General features: G+C 49.3%; 1 protein-coding gene across 6 annotated transcripts in view; it reads left to right on the top strand.

Annotated features, from left to right (window-relative positions):
* Nucleotides 1-22,151, top strand: part of LOC108175373 (olfactory receptor 13C7) — a 37,550-nt gene that overhangs the window by 8,612 nt on the left and 6,787 nt on the right. For 2 of the 6 annotated variants that reach the window (XR_011380931.1, XR_001792439.3), the window contains one exon: nucleotides 12,156-14,836. The exons of 3 other annotated variants lie outside the window; for them this stretch is intronic. The gene's annotated coding sequence lies outside the window, so the exon portion shown is untranslated. Of the gene's footprint in view, nucleotides 1-11,687; nucleotides 14,837-22,151 lie in introns of those variants that run through there. One more of the 6 variants, XR_011380929.1, reaches the window with a different exon arrangement.

Below are 22,151 nucleotides of genomic sequence, written 5' to 3'. Positions count from 1 at the left end.
TCTCTGGTGGCAGTCCAGATATCCTTGGAGGGGTGCCCCCAGGACCCCAGGAGAAACAAGCTTGACCACTATGCCAGCATCAGGTTCTCCCTGACCACTGAGTCTGCCTTGAAGAAGAGGGAAGACAACAGCACAGTCTTCATTGTGAATGTCGAGGCCAACAAGCACCAGATCTGACAGGCTGGGCAGAAACTCTGACATTGATGTTCAAAGTTCAAAGGTCAGTACCCTGATCAGCCCTGACAGAAGACATGTTCGACTGGCTCCTGATTATGATGCTCTGGATGTGGCCAGCAAAGTTGAGATCATTCCAGCTGAGACCAGGTGGCTAATTCTTCTAATTCTTCTTCTAATTCTTCTAATTCTTCTAATTCTTCTAATTCTTCTTCTTCTAATTCTTCTTCTTCTTCTTCTTCTTCTTCTTCTTCTTCTTCTTCTTCTTCTTCTTCTTCTTCTTCTTCTTCTTCTCCTCCTCCTCCTCCTCCTCCTCCTCCTCCTCCTCCTCCCCCTCCCCCCCTCCCCCTCCCCCTCCCCTTCCCCCCCCCCTTCTCCTTCTCCTTCTCCTTCTCCTTCTCCTTCTCCTTCTTCTTCTTCCAGGCAGAGTTAGACAGTGAGAGAGAGAGACAGAGAGAAAGGTCTTCCTTCCATTGGTTCACCCCCCCAAATGGCCACTACGGCTGGAGCTATGCCAATCCAAAGCCAGGAGCCAGGTGCTTCCTCCTGGTCTCCCATGCGGGTGCAGGGCCCAAGCACCTGGGCCATCCTCCACTGCCTTCTCAGGCCACATCAGAGAGTTGGACTGAAAGAGGAGCAATCAGGACAGAATCTGGCACCTCGACCAGGACTAGAACCTAGTGTGCTGGTGCCGCAGGTGGAAGATTAGCCAAGTGAGCCGCGGCGCCAGCCTGGCTAATTCTGAATACGTATTTTTCACCATAGAAAAAAATCATAGTTGAGAATTTCTCAAATTTGGTTAAGAACATCAACTTCCAGACCCAATAAGCTGAGTGTACTCCAAATAGGATAAAGAAAAGAAAGGGTCTACTTAGAAGGGGACAAACTACTGGAAACTAAAGCACAGAGAAACACCTTCAAATCAGCTGGTTAGAAATGACAGATTATAAGAAAATAACGATATAGTTGAGGGCTGCCATTTCATCAGAAACAGTGGAGGGCGTGTCCAGCCAGCTCCACTGCTGCCACCGCGGTGCAGACCTCCATGGCCCACCTGGAGTGCTGCAAGAGCTTCCTCACTGCACCTTTTGCTACCTGCAATCTACTTTCAACCAGAAAACTATACTGATCCTTTTCAGTAGCTCAGTTTATATCCCTCTCATCTCAGAACCTTCCAGAGAAAATGTCAATTTGTTACAGTGGCTCCCAAGGTCTTGTGTCCTTGCCTCCTCCTCCTATGCCTCTGGCTTCTCTTTCTACTGCTCTTGTCTCAGTCTTCTGCTCCAATCTTGGCTCTGTGCCTTTCCTTAATCATTCCAGTATTTCCTGCCTTAGGACCCTTGCACTTGTTGCCCCTTCGGCCTGTAATTCATTCCTTGTGGTCACTGTAAACCCTCCCTCTTCCTTTCCAGGTCCTAACTCGGATGACCTTTTTTCACTGCCTTTCTTAAAATTATAAATCAACCCAACTCAACCCTGCCCCTTTGCACTCCTTTTGTCCCTTTCAATTTTAATTTCTCAAAAGTTACTAGTACCTTCTAGCAAACTATAGAGATGATATTACACACATGCATATTCACATATATTTTTATACGTGTCTGTGAAATACAGTATTTACTTTCCAGATGTGTTGGTTGTTTATCTGCCATCTCCCTATTTCACCAAATCAGGGATTTACGGCTGAGGCTGTCTTGTCTTCATTTCTGATTGTTTCCTGCAACAGAGTCTGAATCTCTGAGAAAGAGAAACTTCTTTTAGCAAGGACATGGTGGTTTTATTACAAATGTTTTAATTAAATAAGAGTTTACACATTGTTTTCTGGAATTTATGTATGATACTTTCTGGAGTTAATCTTTGATGGAAATATTTTTCCTGGCTTTGTTTGACCTAAGCACATTTGTGTTATTATGAATTGGCCTCTCTCTGTAAGGACAGGGTTCACTTTGAGTTCCTTGAGGCTTTATGGTATCTGGTTTCATATGTATATAGTGAGATGATATTTTGAAATATTAGTGTATTTTTATTCCCAGTAATTATTTTACCAGAACTAAACCATCAGGGAAAGTCCTTAGATTTTTTAGGAATGATCATTGAGTAGAAAAGTAGACAAAAAGTACAAAAGCAGACAAATTCCAAGATTTGGGGTTAAAAAATAGACTATTGAGGGACTGATGTTGTGGTGTAGCAGGTTAAGCTGCTGCCTATGATGCTGGCATCCCACACAGGCACCAGTTTGTGTCCCGGCTGCTCCACTTCTGATCCAGCTCCCTGATATTGGCCTGGAAAAAGCAGAAGATGGCTCAAGTGTGTGGGCTCCTGCACCCATGTGGGAGACCTGGATGGAGCTTCTGGCTCCTGGCTTCGGCCTGGCCCAGCCCTGGGCATTGTAGCCATCTGGGGAATGAACCTGTAGATGGAAGTTCTCTCTCTCTCTCTCTCTCTCTCTCTCTCTCTCTCTCCCCCTCTCTCTCTCTCTAACCTGACTTTCAAATTAATAAATAACTCTCTAAATTAAAGAAAAAATAGACAATTGGAATACCAGAAACAGTGGCTTTAAGAGAATCAACTTCTGAAATATCAGAGTTCGACATGACAGTCTGAGGATGTAAAGTACTTTTTATAAACAATAGATATGGAGGAACCCTGTGGTTAGTCAGTTATAGTCCCTCCCACTCCCATCACTCCCCACCCATGCTTTGGGAGGAGGAGAGCAACTACTGGAGAAGAGACTGCTGTAGGGGATGCAATAGGGTGAATGTAGAACCCCAAGGAAGCCTTGAGAATATGAGCTAAGAGTGGATCTGAGCCTCACTCTTGGTGTAGAGCTCAGGGAAGTGACAGATCATATAGAAGTCCCCTGCATTCAGTATACACAGAAAAGGCTGCAGTTGTGTGCTGTGCCTTGATCCCTGCAGAACAGCAGCTGAATGCCTTCTATGCAAGGCAGAAGTCGAGAGAGGCGAGATCCTGAAATGACCTCAAGACCAGAGCATGGAGGCCAGAGCTGTTTTCTGCAGGGCCTACACAACTGGACACCAGATGAGAATGCAACGATTGGGGACTATTACCGAGAACCACATGTCCTGTTTTCTTCCCTACTCCCAACTGCTGCCTTTGGCTCCAGATACAATTCTCAAAGCCAGGGAGGGCTTGGGAAGGGACCCTGACTGCACTGAGATCTCACTGAAGGGACTGAGACAACGCGTTAGTCATTCAGTAGGAAGGGGATGTGCCAAGTCAACTGACCTCCCAGTAAAGATTTGAGTGCACCTGCTAGAAGTTGTTGCTTAGAAGCAACTGCCCAGCCAGAGTCAACAGGTTACAATTGCATGTCATGTTCACTGTTAATAACTGGGAACATGGCCTTGGTGAATGAAGGCTCTCTGTGCCTTGGGCAGGATTAGCATATCTGATATCCCCACTGAGCCCTATGGTGGGAGCTCAGAGGAGGAAGAGAAGCCCTACCACAAGGTATCCAACACTCCCATGTTGCAATGCTCAGCGCTGATGCTCAGCCTGTGGTGCTGGTACAACACCTACCAGCCTCCAGTGAGTCCTCTCCACACATAGGCCAGAAGCTGGGAGGGGGTGGCCTCGGAAAAGGGAGGATAGAGAGGAGTCGGTTAAAGGGTACAAAAATACAGTTAAACGCAAGGATTAAGTTCTGTTGCACAGATAGGATGACTACAGTTCAAAACTTGTATATTTCAAAATAACTGGAAGAGAGGGTTTTTGAGTGCTTCTGACAGACATAAAAATGATAAATGATTGAGGTGATGGGTATGCTAATACCCAGATTTAATCATTGCACATTTTATGCATGTTTTGAGACATGCTGCATCCCATGAGAATATACAACTAGTCAATCAAAAACAAAAGACATGTGCCTGTGAGTATGAAATTATCTCATATTCTCTACTTTGTATGTCTCTTTGTTTCAGTATTTTTCACATTTTATAAAGCTTTGATTTTTAGGAATGGGTTTTGGTCAATCAGGTAAGACACTGATTTGAAGAAAACCTAAGTCGGAGTACCTGGGTTTGATACTCAGCTCTGACTCCCGATTCTACCTTTCTTCTAATGCAGACTTTGGTAGAGGCAGTGTTAGCGCCAATAGTGGAGTCCTTGTCATCCCACGGGAGACCCAAACTGAGTTCCCAGCTTCAGACTCAGCCCAGGTTTGGCTGTTGTGAGCATTCAGGAAGTGAACTAGCAAGTGGGAGACCTCAATCCATCTCACTCTCCCTGTCCCTCTCTCTATCTCTCAAATAAAAATTTGTAAATGTGATTTTATTTTGGGGTGGCTGTTGTTGTGCAGTGGATAAGCTGCTGCCTGGGATCCCTGCATCCCATATTGGAGAGTAGTTCATGTCTTGGCACCTCTGCTTCTGACCCAACTTCCTGCTAATACATCCTGGGAGGCACCAGGTGATGGCTCAAGTGCTTGGGCCCTGCCACCATGTGGGAAAATGGATGGAGTTCCAGGCTACTGGCTTCCACCCAGCCCAGTCCTGGCTGTTGTGGCCATTTGGAGAGTGGACTAGCAGAAGGAAGATATCTTTCTTTATCTCTTTTTCTCTGCCACTCTGCTTTTCAAGTAGATGAAAACAAATAAACATATTTTTTAAAAGACACAAAAATGTTTTTTGGCAATGGATTCTTGTTTCCAATGGAGTCCTGTTATATGAAAGATCAAAAAAAGAAAAAAAAAGAGCTGTGTTTTATTGGCTCATTTATAAGCCCAAATTTATAACAATTACTTGGCTCAAAGATAACAAAGGAGAGTTCAAAGACAGCAATATTCAGATGAATACAAAAACTTGAGATCTGAAATTATGGATGACTTGCAGTCACACACATTTTAGCTTCCAATTTGTTTCAGTATTTTTATTTTGGCTTTGCTATAAAGAAAATTCTGACTCATATAGATGAATAGTTTGCCAAGAGTCGTGCTTTTTGCAATGTAGCTCACATTGAAATCTCAGACAATTCTTTATTTAAATTAAGATGGTACCTTGAAAAAAAAAGTACAGAGAAATTAATGCTTCAATATTGAGTCATGAAAACTTATGTCCACACAGAATTCTGCATGCACAGACAGATTTAGAGTAACTTCTTGCCAAAACCTGGAAGTAACCAAAATATCCATCAGTAGGTGAGTGAATAAATGAACTCTGGAACACCCAGAAAATGGAATACTATTCAACGCTAAAAAGAAATGAGTTGTTAAGCCATGGAAAGACAAGGAAGAAAATTAGTAAGTGTGAGAAGCCAATCTAAAAAGTCTGCATACTGGTTGATTCCAACTATATGACATCCTGGAAAAGGCAAAAGTCCATAAAATGTTACAATGGTGGACATACGTCTTTATGCATGTGTATACCCACAGAGTGTTCAACACCAAGAGTGAACCCCACTGTAAGCTGTGGACTGTGGGGATAGTGATATGTCAATGCGGGTTCATCGCTGCAAATGCACCACTTGGGGCAGGATGTAGTGGGGGAGGTTGAGCATAGGTTGGGGTGGGATAGTGGGAATCCCCTGTACATCCTGCTCCATCTCGCTGCTAAAATTAATGGAAAAACATCTAACCACTAAAATTCAGAACAAAATGATTGATTCATTAGTAATATTTGAAAACTACTCAAATGTAAAGTCAGAGATAGAGCAACCTCCCACATTTGTGGTGCATCCTGATACTATTTATCATGAGATGTTATTTCTATGTAGTTACATGTTCGCTTGTGCAATCAGCTCTGATAACTTAGGGAGAATATGTGTCAAGCAGCGGATTCTGAGCCTTACCCAACGCTTAACTGAGAATGGTGCACATGTGTGCTCTGTTGCATGATTTTATGTGAGTACTGTGCAAAGACTTGAATTAAAAGAGCAGCATAGAGCTACACTTCTAATCAAGGACACACCTAAAGAGATAAAATGTGTTCAGAAATGGCAGGAAAAGACTTACTCCAAGGTCTCTACCAAAGTGGGTCAATTTGACCTCATATTATTCTCAGGAGGTGGTGACACATTTCTGAACTCATAGTTAAGTTTTTTTCATTTTTTTATTTTATTTATTTATTTATTTTTATTTTTGACAGACAGAGTGGACAGTGAGAGTGAGAGAGAGAGACAGAGAGAAAGGTCTTCCTTTTGCTGTTGGCTCACCCTCCAATGGCCGCCGCGGCCGGCGCACCGTGCTGATCCGATGGCAGGAGCCAGGTACTTATCCTGGTCTCCCATGGGGTGCAGGGCCCAAGGACTTGGGCCATCCTCCACTGCACTCCCTGGCCACAGCAGAGAGCTGGCCTGGAAGAGGGGCAACCGGGACAGAATCCGGCGCCCCGACCGGGACTAGAACCCGGTGTGCCGGCGCCGCAAGGCGGAGGATTAGCCTAGTGAGCCGTGGCGCCGGCCTAGTTAAGTTTTAGAAATACCATAATTGTGTTTTCTGTAAAACATCAAAACATTAGAAGTTTGGGTGTGCCCCTTGTCTTAGTCCATATCAAATGTGCCCCTTGTCTTAGTCCATATCAAAACTATTTGAGGGGCTGGTGCTGTGGCATGGTGGGTAAAGCTGCTGCTTGCCACACTGATATTCCATATGGGTGCCAGTTCAAATCATGGCCACTCTACTTCTGATCCAGCTCCCTGCTATGGCCTGGGAAAGCAGTGGAAGATGGCCCAAGTCCCATGTGGGAGACCCAGAAGAAATTCATGGCTCCTGGCTTCAGCGTGGCCCAGCCCTGGCTGTTGTGGCCATTTGGGGGAGTGAATCAAAGGATGGAAGATCTCTCTCTGACTCTCTCTCTTTCTGTCCCTCCCCCCTCTCTGTAACTCTGCCTTTGAAGTAAATAAATATTTATTCAAAAAAAAAGGTTATTTATAGCATGAATACATCAAATGCTTGTGGAAGTTGACAGACTTCTATTTTGAAGAAGTGTGATTGTTATTTAATCAGACCATATTAGTCAAGAGTTTAGGGCAATGTCTACGTGGACATATCTATCTTAATTCTGATATCATCTTCTTTTCCAAAACAATGAATCACACTGTCCTGCACAGCTGGCACAAATATGTCATTTTGTTTTTCTTAGCTTTTGGTAATCACGATGGTGTTTTATGCTTAACTCTCACGCATCTGAAGTTTTTGGCAGCATATGCTGTGACACGTAGGTCAAAGGCAAACCTTCAATCAGTTGAAAGCTGTGCTGTTCAGCTGTTTATTAAAAAAGCGATTCCTTCTTTATGCCCTACACTCTCATCAGACATATGAATATTAACGCCTGAATACAACTTCTGGTATTACTTTCAGCACTAATTTTACAAAACTTAAAAAAGTACCCTAATAGTTCACTAATAGTTACATTGTAAAATCTCATAAAATGAAATCTGTTTGGAAAATATTCAGAAGAGCTGTATATGCTTCATTACAAAATAACTGTGTTTGGCCGGCGCCACAGCTCACTTGGCTAATCCTCCGTCTGTGGCGCCAGCACATCAGGTTCTAGTCCCGGTTGAGGCGCCGGTTCTGTCCTGGTTGCTCCTCTTCCAGTCCAGCTCTCTGCTGTGGCCTGGGAGTGCAGTGGAGGATAGCCCAAGTGCTTGGGCCCTGCACCCGCATGGGAGACCAGGAGGAGGCACCTGGCTCCTGGCTTCGGATCGGCACAGCATGTCGGCCGTGGTGGCCATTTGGGGGGTGAACCAATGGAAGGAAGACATTTCTCTCTGTCTCTCTTTCTCACTAACTCTGCCTGTCAAATAAATAAATAACAAAATAACTGTGTTTACGAGGACAGATTTCCTACCAGCCTACGTCAGACACCATGGAATTAGGGTGTTTGGGCTTAGAACCCAGGAATATGCTTATCTAAGAAGTTACTTCATTTGTTCCAGTTTGAGAGCTTCTACCATAGAATTTTGTGTCATTCTTACTGTGTTTCTTTCTCCAAGCCCCTGGTCAGTCATTCTGTCTTCTTTTACATTCCCATAACAGTCTTTCAATTTTTTCTTGACTCTACCTTTCATGTCTAGAATTACGTTTGCTCCCAATTATTTGTTCCTTGTTGCCATATTTGAAAGACCAGTGTTCCTTGGCTTTTGTTTTTACTTCTTGCTGTGTGTTGAACATAGGAAGGTAGGACTAAGTATGTAGGTATGTAGGAGTACAATTGATTTGGGGGACCTGCTTCTGTTTCCTAAATTTCTGAATGCATATCACTGCTAATAATTTTCTAGTTAAGTTTTACAAACACCGTAATTGTGCTTTTTTGGCAACATTTGACTTTTTTTTGTTTTAGTATTTAATTATTTATTTGAAAGGCAGAGTTACAGAGACACAAAGAGAGAGAGAGAGAGAGAAGTCTTCCATCAGCTGGTTCACTCCCCAGTTGGCTGCAACTGCCGGAGCTGCACCAATCCAAAGCCAGGAGCCAGGAACTTCTTGATCTCCCATGGGGCTGCCAGGGCCCAAGCACTTGGGCCATCTTCTACTGCTTTCCCAGGCCACAGCAGAGAGCTGGATCGGAAGTGGAGCAGCCAGGTCTCGAACTGCACCCAAATGGGATGCTGGCACAGCAGGCAGCAGCTTTACTACGCCACAGTGCCGCCCCTGGCATGTATTTCTTTTTTTTTTTTTAATTTTTTTTGACAGGCAGAGTGGACAGTGAGAGAGAGAGACAGAGAGAAAGGTCTTCCTTTGCCGTTGGTTCACCCTCCAATGGCTGCCGCGGCCGGTGCGCTGCGGCCGGCGCACCGCGCTGATCCGATGGCAGGAGCCAGGAGCCAGGTGCTTTTCCTGGTCTCCCATGGGGTGCAGGGCCCAAGCACTTGGGCCATCCTCCACTGCACTCCCTGGCCACAGCAGAGAGCTGGCCTGGAAGAGGGGCAACCGGGACAGAATCCGGCGCCCCAACCGGGACTAGAACCCGGTGTGCCGGCGCCGCTAGGCGGAGGATTAGCCTAGTGAGCCGCGGCGCCGGCCCCCTGGCATGTATTTCTTTCTCTGCTATATTTACTCCTTATTTGCCCTTGATCACATTTTTATATTTATTTATACTTTGCTGCATTTTAGAACTATTTGCAACGAGAATTAGAATGGAGACAGGGCAGAAGGTAGCTGAATTTTTTTTAAAAAAATCACCTTTATTGAGCTATAATTTGCATCCATTAAAATGCGCACAATCTAAGATCCAGCTCTGCGAATTTTATGGAACATGTACTTGTGTAACTGCCATCACAAGAGCAAGATATGAAGCATTCCCACAACTCCCCAAAGCGTCCTCGTGCCCTTGCAAGCAGCCCCCTTTCCTCCCCTGGCTCATGCATTCTGTCACTGCTGGTTCTGGCTTTTCTGGAATTCCAGCCACACACCAGGTGCTCCTGTGTCTGACATCTTTCACTGGCTATGGTGGGTTTTGATATAATCCCTTGTTACAGCATTGTCTGGTAGTTTGTTCCTTTTTGTTGCAAGGTAATATTCCATGGCCTGGGTATACCCCAAATTGTTTCTGTTTTTGATTTATTGATGGATATTTGAATTATTTCCAGTTTGTGGCTACTATGAGTAGAAATTCTATGATCATTTTTTAAAAAGAATGTATTTATTTATTTTGAAAAAGTTATAGAGAGAAAGTGGGGGGGAAGGAAAGGGAGTGGGAGTCCTCCATCGGCTGGTTTACTCTTCAGATGGTCGCACTGAGGCATAGTAGGTTAAACCTCTGCCTGTGGCACCAGCATCCCAGATGGATATCAATTCAAGTCTTGGCTGCTCTACTTCCAATCCAGCTCTCTGCTAGTGCACCCAGGATATCAGTGGAAAAAGGTTCAAGTGCTTGGGCTCCTGTATCCATGTGGGAGACCCAGAGGAAGCTCCTGGCTCCTGGCTTCAGCCCAGCCAGCCCAGCTGCAGCCATTGCAGCCATCTGGGGAGTGAAGACCTCTCTCTATCTCTCTCTCTCTCTCTCTCTCTCTCTCTGTCTATCTCTGTCTCTCCTTCTCTCTGTAACTCTGCCTCTCAAATAAATAAATAAATCTTAAAAACAAAACAAACAAAAAAACCTCTAGGTGGTTCAGAGTAGGGGCTCTGGATCTCAGGGGAGAGGTGAACAACTTCAGTTTGGCCCTGTCGTTAATGGGTGCTAGATGAACACATTCAGAATCCAAACACACACAATCAGGACAGCTCAGGGCTGAGTCATAAGGAGGGGTGTGTTTATAAGAAACAGGTAGCTGTTTTCTGAAAAGTGACATCATTTTATATTTCCATCAGCAATGCTTCAGAGTTCTTCCCTAACACTTAGCATTGTCAGTTTTCCAAATCTTAGGCCTTCTAATGAGTACTTAGTGGAATCCCACTGTGGTTGTAATTTGGATTTTCTTTTTCTTTTTGACAGGCAGAGTTAGACAATGAGAGAGAGAGAGAGAGAGAGAGAGAGAGATCTTTCTTCTGTTGGTTCACCCCCGAAATGGCCGCTACGGCCGGCGCACTGCGCCCATCTGAAGCCAGGAGCCAGGTGCTTCTTCCTGGTCTCCCATGTGGGTGCAGGACCCAAGCACTTGGGCCATCCTCCACTGCACTCCCGGGCCACAGCAGAGAGCTGGACTGGAAGAGGAGCAACCGGGACAGAATCCAGCGCCCCAACCGGGACTAGAACCCGGTGTGCCGGCGCCGCAAGGCAGAGGATTAGCCTAGTGAGCCACAGCACCGGCCTGTAATTTGAATTTTCATAATGACTGGTGTTGAAAATCATGTGCTAATTTGCCATTCATAAACCTTTTGGGGAGCTCTTTTGTGCAGCATCTGCTCATCATTTTGTGGGCTTGGTTTTTTTTTTTATTGCATTGATGAGAGTTCTTTATATATTGTGGATAAAAGTCCTTTATTAGAAATATACATTATATGTATTATCTTCCAATCTGCTGCTTGCCCATTTATTTTCTTAGTGGTGTTGCCCAAAGAGCAAAGTCTTTTTTTTTTAAATATTTATTTTATTTATTTGAAAGGCAGAGTTACAGAAAGAGAGGGAGAGACAGGGAGACAGAGATCTTCTAAGCACTGGTTCATTCCTTTAATGGCCACAACAGCTGTGGCTGGGCCATGCTGAAGCCAGGAGCCAGGAGCTTCATCTGGGTCTCTTACACTGACACAGGACCCAAGGACTTGGGGCATCTTCCACTGCTCTCCCAGGCGCATTAGCAAGAAGCTGGATTGTAAGTAGAGCAGCCTGACTCCAACTGGTGCCCATATGGGATGTCAGTGTCACACGCCGTGGCTTTACCCACTATGCCACGATGCCAGCCCCAAGAGCAAAGTCTTAAATGTTGATAAAGTCCAAGTTTAACACTTGCTTCCATTAGGGTTGAGTTTCTTGCCTCCTAAGAAACTTTTGCCTGTTCTGAGGCCATACTTCTTTTTCTCCTGTATTTTCCTCTGGACTCTTTATAGAACTTAAGCACTCAGACTGGGATTCGTTGTTGTTGTTGTTTTCCCTCTTTCTTGTATGAATATCCAGGTGTTCCAGAACTATCGACTTGCCAACCGGCTTGAGCTTGCCTAGAGTCTCCATGTGATAGGTGTCTGAAGGTGCTCTAAATCTTGGCTGCTCATTCCAGGGCTTTTGAAGTGCCGGTGACCCTGCTGACAATCTGATTGGATGATATATCCAGCCACTCTCCAAAGGGGACGCAGGAACACGGGAACTTGGGCCTGCTTTGTGTGTTGTGGGGGTTGGGGGAGTCTTGGGGATTGTGCCCCGTGCACTTGCAGGTGCCTGTCACAGGCCGGTCACCAGGGAGGAGCAGAGAACCAGCCGATGTTGGAGAACTCACCCTGAGCCTATCAGAAGATTTACTGCCCCAATGTCACTCACTGCCTCTAGTCGTGGGCCACAGCCTGAGGCAGACAGGGTGCCAGGTTCCTGCTGATGGACGCAGTAGCATCTTCCTCTCATTCTAGCTTCTCTGGTTCTTTTCCATTCCAGACATGGAAGTTCTCCATTTCCCCAGTGGGAGGCTGGAAACCTTTGCCATCGTAGCCTGAATTCTCTCTCCTGCAGCTCTCACTGAACTCTGCTGAGAAACCCAAACTTTGAGTCTATATGAGGAAATTCTGGATTTTAAACACCTACTTGTTCTCCCTTGTAGCCGCTCTGTGAGATTGTCTAATTTGGCACTCTAGGAGAAAAGCAAATGATTTCTTTCAGCAAAGCTCTGTCCAGCCTCATGAATTAATGAAATCTACTGATTGAACCGTGGTCAATACTGGGCATCAAGATTTTGGGAATACATAATCCACACTGGTCAGGATCTCACTTCTGGCAAGGTGGAAGCATCAGGTTCCCCAAGCAACCCCCCAGATGAGTGTGGAAACCGACTGAGTGTGCTAAAGAGTATGCAGAAAAGTGTCCTTCAAAAACATGCTGACAAGCACTCCAAGAAGCAAGCCATACTCAACGGCCAAAACAGTGCAATCTGGAACAAGGTGCAGGGAACACCTTGGCAGGCTTGACACCTGGGTACTCATCAGGGATGTACTCTATGGACCCACCTCAGACTCACTGAAGCTAATTCTGCGTTTTTGCAAGATCCCCAGGTTCTCAAACTAGTGAGTCAAGAGACATTGAAGTTTGAGGAGCACCCGAGGTGCTTGCAGAACCCCAAATGGCAGATTCAGAAGTGTCCACCAGAGGGCAGAATAGCAGCAGGCATGGAGCCACAGTCAGCCATGCCAGTCCCCACTCCTCCGTTAGCGGACGTTAGGAATTTGGGGTGATTGCTCAGGGACTGTGGAAGTAGTGAATGGAGGGAAGCTTGGAGGAACCCCCTAATCAGACAATGGCAGGCTGTGGGCTGTTCTGCCATGTGTCCGAGAGGGGTGATTACGCACACTCGCTTGCAGGCGAAGAAGTTGAGTGCCAGAGAGGGAAAGAGACTCAGTAGCCCAGTGCTCAGCAATGGCAGGTGGTGTTGGAGCCTGGGCTGGAAGGCAGCCTGGCCCCCGAGAGCACCCGCAAGGGGCAGGGCAGCGCAGGTCCGCCCGCCCCCGACTCTGCAGCCCTGAGGGACCTGCCTCCCTTCAGCTGCTCTTTGAACAGCTCTCCTGTCTTCTCTGGCCGTGCCAGAAGCAGCTGTTGTAAGAATTTGATTTGGATTGTTTATAGCCTCTCCACAACACTCGGAGTCCCAGGCTTAACCCCTCAGAGAACAAAGCGTCGGTCTGAATTGGGAACAAACAGACGAGGCCTGCTCCCCAGCGGGACCCTGGCGTCCTGGTGGTCCCTGAATCTGCAGCCAGCGCCAGCTGAGAGCCCTGACTCCTCAGTGAATTTTCATCCCCACTTGTTCGGTTTTGCTCTTTCATCTATAAGAACAAAGATCCACTTGAGCAACCGCAAGGAAATCTTTCCTCTTTTTTTTTTTTTTTTCTAAGTAACAATACATTTGGGTTGATTAGAGCAATCATATAAAATTTGAGAACAGAAATCTCAATAAAGATCCTGAATCTCCAGCGTTGGGTGGGCTGAGAGTCACAGGAGAATGAACCCCACCATGGTGGGGGGGTCCTATTCGTCTCATCCTTGGTGCATCTTCTCTGACACTTCCGGGAACTCAGGTCAAGTCCAGCATTCTCTCCCTCCAAGTGTGCTGGGGCAGTTGGGTGAGAATCTTTGCCTTAATGCACAATGGGGGAATAGCCCTGACCATGTGCTCACCTGGGTGCAGTTCTAGGAGCAATGCAGTAGAGTTCAGCATTTAGCTTTGGCTGTGAGAACAAACAGGTTCACTTGGACCAGCTTTCTTATAGATGACACTTAGAAAAACTAGATAGAGGTGCAAATGGGGTGGGAAACATTGCAGAGGTAACAGGACAATGAGGAGGCGTGGGGTCACGGTTCTGGGAAAAGCAGGGATTGGGGAAGTGAGGACAGCCCAGAGGCTGTGTTCCAAAGGGGGGCTTTGAAGCCTCTCGAGGCACTGCCGGCAGCCCCTAGAGATGGGCAACAGGTTCTGGGGTACAAAGTCCACTGTGAGAGCCCCCCAACTAAACTTCTTATATTTGGAGTGGGGTTGCAAAGGGCGGTACGATAGGTCAAGGGCAGGTAGGAGGAAGCAGGTGTCAGCCTGGATGTTCCCATAGCCCTGAGGTCGGGCTGAGCTGGTCCCAGACCTTCAAGGCTCCCAATACCTGAGAGGCAAACGCTAACATCACCCCAGTATCAAGACAACTTCTTTTTTTTTCTTAAAGATGTATTTATTTATTTGAAAGGCAGAGTTAGAGAGAGGGTTAGGCAGAGAGAGAGAGAGAGAGAGAGAGAGAGGTCTTCCATCTGCTGGTTCACACCTCAAATGGCTGCAACGGCCAAGGCTGGGCCAGGCAGCAGTCAGAAGACAGGAGCTTGATCGAGTCTTCCACGCAGGTGCAGGGGCCCAAGCCCTTGGGCCATATTCTGCTGCTTTCCCAGGCTCATGAGCAGAGAACTGGATTGGAAGTGGAGCAGCCAGGATGGGAACTGGTGCCCATATGAGATGCCGGTGTTGCTGCTACTCCATAGTGCTGGCCCTGATGCAATTTCTATAAATAATTTTGGAAATATAACTGCTGGCATACATTGTAAAAATAAGGCACACAAGGTGATAACACGATATTAATGAACACCAAAAAAAAAAAAAAAAAAAAAAAAAAAACACCACCACCACCAACAGAAAAATCAAGCATCCTCCTTCTTGGCCCAGGCGGGAGCCTAGAGGACTCCTGCTGACACTGCTGACAGAAGCAGCCCACGTATTGACGCTCACAGTGCCACAGCCTGAAAGTCCTGCTGATACTTTTGTAAACGTGGAGCAGCCGGCGGGCCCCTGGGGCACTGCAACCTTCAGCTTCCCCTTGGCTTCATCCTCCGCTGCCTGACCCGAGGCACCCGCGCTCCTGAGCCTGTTTGCAGAACCTGCGGTCCTGCTGTGAGCGCTTCTTTCTGGGAAGCTTAACTCTCTCCCCAGACTTCTAGGCGTTCTTAAAAGCATTTGTTCTGGCCCAGTACAAAACCTGGTTGCAACTTTGAGGGTGCTGGGCAAGTTGGCTCTGTTTGCCCTGTAACCAAAATACTCGTGAGGGACCGGCGTGTGGTGCAGCGGGTTAAGCCGACTCCTGCTCTGCTGCCACCCCCTATCGGAGCTCCAGTTCCAGTCTCAGCTGCTTCGCTTCTGATCCAGCTCCCTGCTAGTGTCCTTGGGAAGGCAGCAGAGGAGGGCTCAGGTATTTGGGCCCCTGCCGCCCACATGGGAGGCCTGGATGGGGTTTCCAGGCTCCTGGCTTCAGCCTGGCCCACCCTGGCCATTGCGGCCTTTTCAGAAGTGAACCAGTGGCTGGAAGATCTTTCTCCCTGTCCTTGCCCACCTGCCTGTAACTCTGCCTTTCAAATAAATAGATCACTCTTAGAAAGCAAATACGCCTGACTTCTCTGATTCCCAGCCCCAAGAGCCTCAGCCGTTGCCGGGGCTGCCTGCCTGGGAAGCTCCGGGCAGCCCCTGAGTGGGGCCTCGGCCCGCAGTGCTCGTGGGGCCGTGATGATTCAGTTCAGGTTTTAGAGACAGTTTTGGAGCATCTGCTCTGGGCCAGGCACAGTTCGGGGTGAGGGAAAACAGCAATGAAAGGCACAGCCCCTGACCCCAAAGAACTCAAGATCTAGAGAGGGTGGGCAAGTGCTTGGCCTTGTGGTGAAGGCACTCACGCCCCTCCCTGGAGCGCCTTGGTCCCACGCCCAGCACCGCTGGGACTCTGACTTCTTGCTAACGCACACCTGTGCGGGCCGTGGCGATGGCTCAAGAAATTGGGTTCCTGCAGCCACGCGGGAAACCTGGATTGAGATCCCAGCTTCACCCCAGCCCAGCCCCAGCCACCGAGGGCCTTGAGAGGAGTGACCCTGTGGCTGGGAGCACTCTCTCTGGTCTGCCTCTGTCTCTTTCTCTCTGCCTCTCAAATAAAGTAATTTTTATTTGAGACAGTCCTGTAAACAATTAGACCGTCGTCATAATCTCCTTCGACCGCACTAATCACTCCCGGGCTTGTAACCCGTGGGGCCACCGTTCCTCTCCCAGGCCGAGAACCATTCCTGCATTTCTGATAGTCCTGGTGCCAGGCTTGACCGAGCAGTGTGGGGCTCTTGGCCTCCTGACAAGGCTCAATTCCTCCGGAATTAGCTGGCCTTTGGGATGGAGCTGAACTCTACCCGCTTGCAGCCTATGCCGGGCCCTGCCATCTGGGGCCTCAAAGGGCAGTTAACCGTCCTCCACATCCTCCGCGGGACAGCTTCACATATCCAGACATTGTTTGGCTTCAGCATGAAGACGAACAAGCATCCATCTCTCTCTTTCCCCAGGTCCTTGAAAAACACAGCTATAGCTGCCAGAGTTGTGGCTTAGCCTGCAGTGCTGGCGTCCCATATGGGTGCCACTTCAAATCCTGGCTGCTCCACTTCCGATCTGGCTCCCTGCTAATGCACCTGGGAAAGCAGTGGAAGATGGCTCAAGTGCTTGGCTAGCCTTGTGGGAGACTCGGAAGAAGCTTCTGGCTCCTGGCTTCCACCTGACCCAGCCCTGGCTGTTGCAACCATATGGGGAATGAACTAGCGGCTGGAAGATCTATGTCTGTCTGTCTGTCTGTCTGTCTCTCTCTCTAACTTTGCCTTTCAAGTAAAATAAATTTAAAATGAAAAGAAAAGAAAAACAAAGCATAGCTGTGTCTCTCTGAGGCAAATACATCATCCAGGGGTCTACAAAAGGCTACAAAAGGACTACAAAGGCTGATACGGAAAATGGTCCCAAACTTGAAGTCAGACCCTGTGCCTGGGACCCATGGGTACCTGTGATGCAGAGATGCAGCCAGCAGCTGGCCAGGCCTCACAGCTAGCCAAGCACTTGAGCCATCTTCCACTGCTTTCCTAGGTGCATTAGCAGGGCTCACACTGGCTCATCCGGGGCCCTGTGAAGAGAGTGTTCCCTCCAGTCACCATCCCCACATGCAGACACGTGGCCCGGGGTGGCCATGGACTTCAGACTGTGCCTACAGCAGTTGTCACCAAGGCGGGCCAGCTGAGTGTGGGAAGCGGGACAGGAGTGCGTGCCTGGCAAGCGTTCCCCGCACAGGGATGAGGAAAGAGCTCCACACCCTCCCCGCTCCCGCGCCCGCGCCCGTTCCACAGTCTGATGAGAGCAATGAAGCTGAGCTACTGAAGCTTGCTCTTCCCCTCACCAAAGCTTTCTCAGCAACTTGCTGAGAAGAACGAGCCGTTTCCTAAGTGCTGGGAAGAAGCTGCACGTCAGAGGGTCTGAAGCAGCAGGGCTCAGGGCTCAGAACGCGTGACAGGTGCACCTGTGACAGGTGAGGGTCTGGCCGGTCCTGTCCCCTCCACCTGTCTTGTGTGGTTGGGGAAAAATTTCCTAAGGCCTGGCCATTGCCCCTAGAAAACAATTAGACCCTGTTTGTTCTTTGGGACCTTGGTTGTCCCTGAAGTCATTTATAGTTTGGAAAGTGAGTTGCACTCAGTTAGAAACTTTGTATCCTATTGGGATAATGTCCCCAAGACCCAATTATGTCCAAGGCACCACAAGAAGTTTGCTGCCTGCTTCCTTCCATTCTGCTCCCTCCCTTCCTCGCTCCCTCTCTTCCTTCCTCTTCCACTCCCTACAGTCCCTCCTGCCTCCCAGCCTCCCCCCACCCCTTCTCTCTGAGCATCCCAATCCAGTTAGCAGAGTCAATCAGCCTGCTGCTGGCTGTTGACTAAGTGATCCATGCAGACCCCCAAGTCTCTCCCCCTGTGCTTGGCCAAGCCCCATCACCTCCAGTCTGTGCTCAGGCAGTGTTTTGGGGTATCTGAGGCAAAGATGTGAACTCCAAATTTTCATCTCGTTGGGTTAGGTGCCTTAAACCAACTTGCTGTGTTCTCTCAATCCTCACTGGCCACCCAACTAAGTCACTGGCCTTTCCCCCATCATCTCCACATGTGCTCCAAGACCTCACGGGAGTCCCTGACAGAAGGTGACCCAGGACAACAAGGGTCCTTTTTTTTTTTTTTTGACAGGCAGAGTGGACAGTGAGAGAGAGAGAGACAGAGAGAAAGGTCTTCCTTTGCCGTTGGTTCACCCTCCAATGGCCGGCGCACCGCGCTGATCCGATGGCAGGAGCCAGGAGCCAGGTGCTTTTCCTGGTCTCCCATGGGGTGCAGGGCCCAAGCACCTGGGCCATCCTCCACTGCACTCCCTGGCCACAGCAGAGAGCTGGCCTGGAAGAGGGGCAACCGGGACAGAATCCGGCGCCCCGACCGGGACTAGAACCCGGTGTGCCGGCGCCGCTAGGCGGAGGATTAGCCTAGTGAGGCGCGGCGCCGGCCGGCACCTTCTTTTACTCAGCAAATGTGCAGAGAAACCCAGAGCACTGCCTCTGGGGTGTGCGCCCTCTGGTGGCAGCAGAGTCACATGACAAGATAGTCACCAAACAGGGACAGTGGCACATGGCCAGAAGAGGGTCCAGGCTGGGGGAGGAGCCCCCAGAGAAGGTGCCCCCACCTGTGGTGTGCTGCCGGTGGCTCGCACTGGCTCATCAATTATTATCATCAGTTATTCACAGGTTCTGCTCAGTTTCCACTCAGTGACTTCCTTGGTAGCTTGAAGTTGACCATGAAGAGAATATTTACATCACAGAAATCAGCAAATGCTACAGATCAAGGCGTAGTATTTTTTTTTAAGATTTATTTATTTATTTTAAAAGTCAGAGTTACAGAGAGAGACAGAGAGAGATCTTCCATCTGCTGGTTCACTCCCCAAACGGCCGCAACAACCAGGGCTGGGCCAGGAAAAGCCAGGAGCCAGGAGCTCAAGGCATTTTGAGTTGGTTGTTCAATCCCTGTCAGCACACTGCTGGAGTGGAGAGTGGCAATGAGCCCGAGAAGGGAGGTGGGGAAGCCTCCCTGGCCGCAGGGCCTGTTGCTAACAGAGGTGGGATGAGCCGGCTGGCAGCGACCAGCAGGGGGACGTTGCTGGGGCCTGAAGACGCTAGCAGGGGTTTAGGCTGGGCCCTAGCGCCTGCTCCTGTCGGCCCGATGGGGTTTTAGTAAAGGTCTGATACGACCGCGTTTGCATTTTAGGTTGGTTACTTTGGGCACAGTATGGAGGGAACTAGGAGAAGAGGGCAAGGACTGGAGACGTAGGGAAACACTTCGGGAAAGGAGAGATAAGTCCATGGCCTGGACAACGACAGAGGGACGTGGTGAGGACAGGAAGATTCAAAAGTTGTTTGGTGGATTAAAAAATACAGTGTCCTCTTTTGTTGGATGTAGCCGGCAGCAGAGAGGGTAGAATCAGTATTTCTGGCTCAGATGTTGGGAGGATGATGCTGACTCCACTAAGGTGTTAACCAGATTGCTGGTTTTAGGGGAGAAGATGGATTCTGTGGGGGGCATGGTGGGCTTGAGGGCCTGGGGAACACCCAGGTAGAGATGGGGCAGAATTCTGAGCAGGGGGTGAAGCTTTCTGACTTTTCAACCTGTCCATCACTCAGGGAAGTGGCAGTGGTGGCTTGGCTGTCCCTGGATGTGACTCTAACTGTGTTACCACGGGAGATTGTCAGAGGCCTCCAAAGAAGCAAAGCCATGGGCTTATAGGAGTCCTTGGCCACAGGGCCACGGGAGCCCAAGTGCTGTGACCCGAGAACTCTGAAAAAGTGGAACCTGGGAATAGGAAGAAGGCACTCCACTGGAAGGATAGAGAAAAATGCCCCGGGACCAGTGACCCAGGGGAAGTTAGCTGGGGGGGTGGCAGTCAAAGGTCAAGGGTCAAGGGTCAGGCAGCTGCACTGCTGGGTCTGAAAGAATCCCTTCCCTCCACTTAGATGCCACCAAAGTCATAACTGGGACTCCAGTCTGCTGCCCTGAGCATGCTCCCTAATCATCTGGAGGACTTAAGACATACCCAAAACACCCGTGTACACCCACCCGCACACACTCACCCGCGCATGCGCCAGAGACTCTGACTGAGGTCTAGGCGGCATCCAAGGACCTGCGAAGTCCCCAGGTCCTGGGTGCTGCTGCTGCTGCTGCTGCCCGCCTCTGGGTCGCACCCGAGCCGTCTGCGGCTCAATTTCTTGCTAATGCGGTGTTGGGGGAACTCAGGGCACTGGGATCTGGGGCCCCGCTAGCCATGTTTCCCTTTGTGAATCAGAGCCTCCGACAGACCAGCCCAGGGATACTTGGGTTTGGTCAAGGCCAAGCTTGGCACGTCAGAAATCTCATTCCCAGATGTCCGGGGTGGGGGGTGGGGGTGGAGAGGTGATTTGCCAAGGACAAGCGGAAGGGACCAAGGGGTCGGGTGAACCCCAGGCTTTGCCAGGTCAGCAGACGCCTGTGCCACTGGAGGACAGACGTGGCCGCGGCATTCCCCCGGAAGTCACAGGAGCTTCCTTGAGATCCCGCATCTGAAGGGAGCGATGCTGCCCAGAAATCTAGAGGTTCCACCCGGAGTCAGGAGAAGAACATTCTTTGGAAGGGGAAAAAGAACCATCGTCCTCTGGGGATAAAACCCCAATTGGACCCAGACCCCTGAGGAGGGAAGAGGATGGAGGCCAGGTGGGGTGGGGGTGGGCAAAGCTTTGCCTCCCCAAGGCTGGGAGACCACTCGCCGAGGCAAGTCCTCTGCTCTAACCAGAGCAAGAGGAGCAGGGCAGAGTGGCTGCGCACCCCCCAGGGCGGGGACCAGAGCTGGGGGACGCCCTGCTGCAGACAGAAGCCACTTGGATCCCGATTGACATTCCAACGCCCGTTCAAGTGTGAGCCCCAAGTGTCTGGCCGAGAATCCCGCAACATCTCTCAACTCCTGCAGAAATCTGAGAGGCTAGGAACTCCGAGGTCAAAGAGAGCAGCCGCCTCTGTGAGTGTCAGGGCATGGTGCAATGGGGAGGGTCCTCCACCAGCTCACACTCGGGGACCCTTCCACTGCCGGCCCTGCTCCATGGTGCTTCGGATGCCACCCATGTGGGCTAACCAGTACTGCAGCTTTCTGGACAGCACATGAGTACCCTACCGTTGACTCCTGACCCTAGCTACCTGGAGCTGGTGCAGACTTCACAGGATGAGGGCTCAGTCTCCCAAGCCTGCCCCCACTTCCGTCGCCAGTCCCAGTTCCGGGCCACTCTTCCTTCTCACCAACCAGCAGCCAGGGGTGCTTCCACAAACCCCTCCTCAGCTTCCATCATCTGCTTCGACGGCTCACAAAAATCAGAGAAACACTTGACTTTCATTGACCAGTTTATCATACAGGGCACAATTCAGCAAGAGCCATGTGGAAGAGCTGTGTAGGGCAGGTGGAGGGGGAGGGTGGGGCTTCCATGCCCCCATGCACCCTCCCTCGCCCCGCCCAGTGCACTGCTGTCCCCGTTCTGCCACGTGCTCACCACCCAGGAAGCTCTCCCAACCCCTTTGGTTTGGGACTTTTTATGGTAGCCCCTCTATGCAGGCATAATTGATTAAATCATTGGCCATTGGTGATTGATCTCAATCTCCAGCTCTCTCTCCATTCTGGGAGTCGGGGGTCGGGAAGGGCTGAATGTTAAAGCTCTCTGGGGGCTGGCACTATGACATAGTGAGTAAAGCTGCCGCCTGTAGTGCCGGCATCCCATATGGGCACCAGTTCAAGTCCCAGCTGCTCCACTTCCCATCCAGCTCTCTGCTAATGGCTTGGGAAAGCAGTAGAAGATGGCCCAAGTCCTTGGGCCCCTGCACCCATGTGGGAGACCCAGAAGAAGCTCCTGCCTCCTGGCTTCAGATTGGTGCAGCTCTGACAGTTGCCACCAACTGGGTAGTGAACCAGCAGATGGAAGACCTCCTCTCCTCTCTCTCTCTCTCTGCCTCTCCTTCTCTCTCTGTGTAACTCTGACTTTCAAATAAGTAAAATAAAGCTTAAAAAAAAAAAAAAAAGAAATGGAGCAGCCA

The sequence above is a fragment of the Oryctolagus cuniculus genome, chromosome 1 (assembly GCF_964237555.1).
Source record: "Oryctolagus cuniculus chromosome 1, mOryCun1.1, whole genome shotgun sequence".
Classification (NCBI taxonomy): domain Eukaryota; kingdom Metazoa; phylum Chordata; class Mammalia; order Lagomorpha; family Leporidae; genus Oryctolagus; species Oryctolagus cuniculus.
Note: the sequence above shows the minus strand (reverse complement) of the source record. Positions and strands in the feature narration are given on the sequence as shown.